Source organism: Stomoxys calcitrans, chromosome 1 (assembly GCF_963082655.1).
Source record: "Stomoxys calcitrans chromosome 1, idStoCalc2.1, whole genome shotgun sequence".
NCBI lineage: Eukaryota > Metazoa > Arthropoda > Insecta > Diptera > Muscidae > Stomoxys > Stomoxys calcitrans.
Genome location: NC_081552.1, coordinates 77937356 through 77943383, shown reverse-complemented (window position 1 = coordinate 77943383; position 6028 = coordinate 77937356).

Here is a 6028-nt window from a genome sequence, read left to right as displayed (position 1 = left end):
GATTTGGCTGAAATTTTGGATGAAGTATTTTATTTTTACTTTCAACAGCTGTGTTAAATAAGGTTCAAATCGGTTCATAACCTGATATAGCTGCCATATAAACCGATCTGGGATCTTGACTTCTTGACCCCTAGAGGTCGCAATTATTATCCGATATGCCTGAAATTTTGTACGACGTTCTCTCTATTTTACTTCGTGAGCCCCAATGGGCGTAATTCTTATACGAATTGGCTGAAATTTTACACAGGTCTCCAACATATAATTTAATTGTGGTCCGAACCGGACCATATCTTGATATCGTTTTAATAGCATAGCAACTCTTTTCTTATATCCTTTTTTGCCTAAGAAGAGATGCCGGGAAAAGAACTCGACAAATGCGAGCCATGGTGGAGGGTATATAAGATTCGGCCCGGCCGAACTTAGCACGCTTCTACTTGTTTTGATATAAGGTGAAATAATTTGGTTCTTAATTGATTTATCCACTAGGATATCTTTGAAATCTTTATGAAAAACTAAAAAGTACTCTTTCGGTACAAAAAGTAAATTTTTAGTACCATTTCAAAATTTGTATTTTCCATCCCTTTAAGGTATGTATATGGTATATCTGTTTTGTTGTTACTTGCGGTTTCACTGCTGTACACCTTTCAGTCTGAATGTATGTATTTATTTATGTATAACGTCTCTATATCAGCGATGTCCAAAATGAAAATGTGACTGCATGTGTGCAATACTCTCTTTACGTATTAAAAATTCTCTCACTTTGTAAAAAATCAGTCTTTGGACTGAATGATTGGTGTTTTGCAAAAATAAAAAAGCGTTTGATCAATAAAAAAAAATTGTTTTTAAAATGAAAACAGAAAAAAATTAGTTCACCCCTGCGCATATTCATTCGTTGGTGTCTCAACAAGGACTGAAAAAAATCTCTAAAGAATATGTGTGGCTTGCCATCAACGCTACCGTAAGGGGCTGGACATCGATGCACTATGTGAAAGGCTGGTTAAAACTGGTTTTTTTTTTTAATCAAAGATTAGACCAGAATTCCGGGCTCACTCTATGTAGAATGGAAAGGAAGTTGCAATGTGCTAAGCAGACCTCTGTAATGCCTAGACAGGCCTGAAAAGAGGCCTTATAAGCACGTGAACTCCGCCGATGGGTAGGAACTGAGGACACGCAGACCAATGCAATTTCATCGTTGAGTACGTGCCCCAGCTGTGTACACAGAAAAAATAAATATATACCTTAATTTGGCCGATTAAACATGGTATTGACTTCAAACAGTGTTAATCACTTTAAATATTTTTTGACATTGAAATCCGACTTTTTTATCATGACAAGTGATTGGTGAAGAGGTATGTACGTTAAATTTGTAATTGTACGAATTAAATTGTTATTAAATTTCAAATCTACATTAAGTTTTGTGAATAAGGCCGTAAATATTTTCTTATAATTTTTATGACTATTCGTAAACCACTTGTCGATCCGTTTTAAAGTTTCTAAGGAGAGGTGGGTGCTCAGATACTTGACTTTATATGGTCAATGTCATTTCGTACTCTACTTCTAAAACCCTTTTATTTGACACCAAGATTGACGGCCCTTGAGATACTTAGCCCAAAAAGTTGGATATCAAATTTCGTACACCATCTTACGTAAGGCAGTCGAAAACAGATCTCAGACACTGGGTTCTCAATGTAGACCCCAGGCCCACTCTGTCTTCTAGCTTTAATCCATCTGTATAGCATCTGGAAGATGGCAATACCAGAGTATTGCCATGTCAATGGGTCGGATACTCTAGTGGGAGTGGTCCTTAATGAGCCTATGCCAAGACAACATCTTCTCTGAACCTGTTGTATGGTCCTTATTTTGCACTTTTTCTCTATAACAGTCCACCAAACTACTGAGGCGTAAGTAAGTATTGGTCTAATCACTCTCCTGTAGAGTCAATGGACTATCCTCGGATTCAGGCTCCATTTCAAGCCCGGCGCGTCTACATAGTACCTAACATCTGTTAGCCTTCTCAGTACGCTCCTGAATGTGACACTTCCAATTCAGTTTCCGTTCCAAGATCACACCTATGAATTTTAACTTGTCAGATATCGAAATCGTCTTATTGAGGAAACGTGGAGATCAAATTGGCCCACCTTCGTCTTCCTCGTGAACAGGTATATTTCAGTCTTCTCTGGGTTAACATTAAGACCCCTGGATCTAGCCCAGTCATATGCCATATGAAAGACCTTTTCGGTCCTTCTGAATAGCTGGTTCGGATCCTTACCACTAAAAAGTATTATAACATCGTCTGCATAGCTGACGGGTTCAAATCCCCCCTCAGTCAGCATCCGTAATAGGTCATTTATGTTGGTCACCCAAAGGAGTGACGATAAAATGCCCCCCTGTGGCGTGCCTTGTGCCACTTTCTCCCTTATATTTATGTCATGGGATCTGCAATTTATCCACCTGTTCCTTAGCATATGGTTTATGAAGTCTCTAAGGACCCGGTACTGATCTAAGGATTGGATCCATGTGTCGGTCCGCACTTTGTTAAACGCCCCCTCGATGTCAATGCAAACCGCCAATGTTTACGTCCTGGCATCGAAGGATTTTTCTATGTTATGCACAACCTCGTGCAGTGCAGTCTCCACCGACCTTCCCTTGACATAGACATGCTGTTTGTATTTGAGCAATTCGCTGGATGTCCTACTCTTTATCATAGTATCCACAATACGTTCCATGGTTTTCAGTAGAAACGACGTAAGGCTTATAGGTCTGTAGGCCTTTGGTGTCGCATAACTTGCCTTGCCGGGCTTGGGTATAAATACCACCTTTGCCTCCTGCCAGGTATTCGGAGTATATGCAAGTCCTAGGCACGCTGTGAAAATAGTGGCCAGATGGGGCGCCAGATAGTCGGCCTCTATTTGTAGTAACGCCGGAAATGTTCAAATAAGCTCCTCAAGGCTTCCTTGACCATAAATTCCATTGTGATAAGCCTTCGATCAACCTGATTGTTCTAAGATTCCTGTGGAAAATACGTTTTCATCAAAAGCCTCAACATGTCAGTTTGGACATGGGTTTTTGAGAGAAACTTTTTCATCTAGGCGGCGTCATTAACGCTGTCGACCTGGTCGCAGAAAAGATTTAAGGAGGCACGTTTTGCCGCTCTGGTAATCTTATTGTATTCCTTGAGCCGTGTGTAATACACATCCCAATATACTTCCGCTTTTTTACGATGTGGTCTGTTATAAAATCTGCGGACCAGGGTTTTTCTTAGGCTGATTTCCTTTCTCAAAGGGGACTACTATCTTCAAAATACTAGTGCAGTCGTAATCCTCTTGACATTGTCGTAAATATCTCCTATGCTTGGACAATCCAAATTATTTTGCCCAAGTCTTGTTCCGAATTGTGGCCAGTTGGATTTCAACTTATTGCGAAAGCTTATCGGATTTGACGCTGGCCGTGCTATTCCAAACCTAATGAAGCGATGGTCTGAGAAGGAATGCTCAATGAAGATCCTCCAATTCTGAACCTCATCGATTAGGTTTTCCGAACATATTGTCACATCTAAAACCTCCTCCCTAATCCTATTAAAAAAGGTAGCGGTCTTACCAATATTAAGTGTTATTACACTCAAAAAAAGGGAACCCATGGTTGAGTTAAAATATACTAATTTAGAATAAAGTTGAACTTCATATAGCTCTAAAGACATTTTTATTAGTTTTTGTTAATGTATATCTAAAAAATAATTACTTCATATGAACTTCGTGATGGTTCAACGTTAACTCAATGGAAATAAACCATTCTTTATTAGGTACATATGATGAACCATTGTGTATTACATTTTAAATTGAACTCAAAATGATTATTGGAAATTTTCCTGTGTTAATACATTTGTACAAATATTGCAAAATCTTTAATTCTATTCCGACTAGTTTTAACTAATCCGCCCGAAATAATTTTTTTAATTGTAGATACACTATACATTTTCATCATAAAATTTTATTTTTTATTAATTTATTTATTTATTCATATAGGCACTTTGCAATTGTATAAAATCAGCAAAGGGGAAAGCACCATATTAATTTTCATAGAAGTTCCGTTACGCCATATCCACAATGTTTTGTTGATTCAGAGAAAAACTGTTGAAAAGAAATTTAAGTGTTATGTATAGATGCATGGTTTTATTTTTTTTAGTCTAATACTTGCCAAAAAAATGTGTGCGTCAGGCTGTAGTTTTTACTATATGTTCCTGTAGTTTTTACTAAAAGCTCCTGTTATATAAAAAAAGAAAAAAGTAAACAGGCGTTAAGTTTGGTAGGACCGATCTTTGGATACCCACCACCTCGGGTTTACATGTAAACCACCTTTCCTCATAATCCGGTGAAAAAATGCATTATTTATGCTCCCATAGCAGCTATATCAAATAATAGTCCGATTTGGATCAAATTCGGCACGGACATTGAGTTTTCTAATAAATACAAGTCACTGTTCAATTATGTCGTTCAAAATATTGGCCTTTTTGGCAGCTATATCCAAATATAGACCGATCTGACACAAGTCACTATGTCAAATTTCAGTGAAATCGGATTACAAATGCGCCTTTTATGGGGCCAAGACTTTAAATCGAGAGATTGATCTATATGGCAGCTATGTCCAAATCTGAACCGACCTGGGCCAAATTGAAGAGGGATGTCGAAGGGCCTAACACGAATATAGACCGATCTGACTCACTGTCCCAAATTTCGGCGAAATCGGATTATAAATGAGTCTTTTATGGGGCCAAAACCTTAAATCGAGAGATCGGTCTATATGGCAGCTATATCCAAATCTGGACCGATCGGGGCCAAATTGAAGAAGGGTGTCGATTGGCCTAACAGAGCTTACTGTTCCAAATTTCAGCAAAATCGGATAATAAATGTGGCGATTTTGGACTTAAGACCTTTAATTAGCGGAACGGTCTATATGGGGGCTATATCAATAAATAGTCCGATATAGCTCATCTTCGAACTTAACCTGCCTATGGACAAAAACAGAATCCGTGCAAATTTTACGCTCAATATCTCTATTTTTGAAGTAATTTTAATAGACAGACGGACGAACATAAGTAGATTGTCTTAGATTTTTACGACGATCAGGAATATAGTATAAGTTCGGAAATGGATATTTCGATGTATTGCAAACGAAATGACAAAATGAATATACCCCCATCAATCGGTGGTGGGTATAAAAAGACCAGTAAATTAACAGAAAAAATGTTTCTTTTTTAATTGTAATGCTTACCAAAATTTCAATCACCGTAGCGCAGAAGCTAGCATATTCGCGTATGACGCTCAACGCCCGGGTTCGAATCCCCTCCTATGGCTGGCAACATTTGTGAGGTACTATGCCATGTAAAACCTTCTCTTCAAAGAGGTGTCGCACTGCGGCACGCCGTTCGGACTTAACTATAAAAATTAGGGCCCTTATCATTGAGCTTAAACTTCAATCGGACAGCACTCACTGATATATGAGTAGTTTTCCCCGGTTCCTTAGTGGAATGTTCATGGACAAAATTTGTCCATGTTCCAATCCCATGGCAGCCGGTTGTACGCACCGGATTGACCCGATGGAGTTCTTCATCGGCAAGGGCTGTCGTCTCAGTGTTTAACACACTGCTACAACAACAACAAAATTTGCAATTTACCAAAATTTCAGGACGAGTCGAGCTCTAATGCTGTATGTTGTCTTCTTAGTAATAGTGATGATAACCAATTTCTGTAAAATCGCTGCAGTGGACGCATATCAAATTTCTTCCTATAATTTTATTTAGAGTAGAAAAAGAAAAACATTATATCCACAGAAACAAGAGATTTCTCACCAAATTTACCTTTTATAAAAATATTTTCACCAGGCATCTTTGTCTGCTCCAGCAATATAATTTTTTATGTTCGTGCATGCATCTGCACTAACTAAACGGTGAATATTGCATAATTTTTTAAATTTTTTATGCAATGGTAGAAACTGATTTTTTTATTAAATACTAATTATTCGTTTTAGCCCA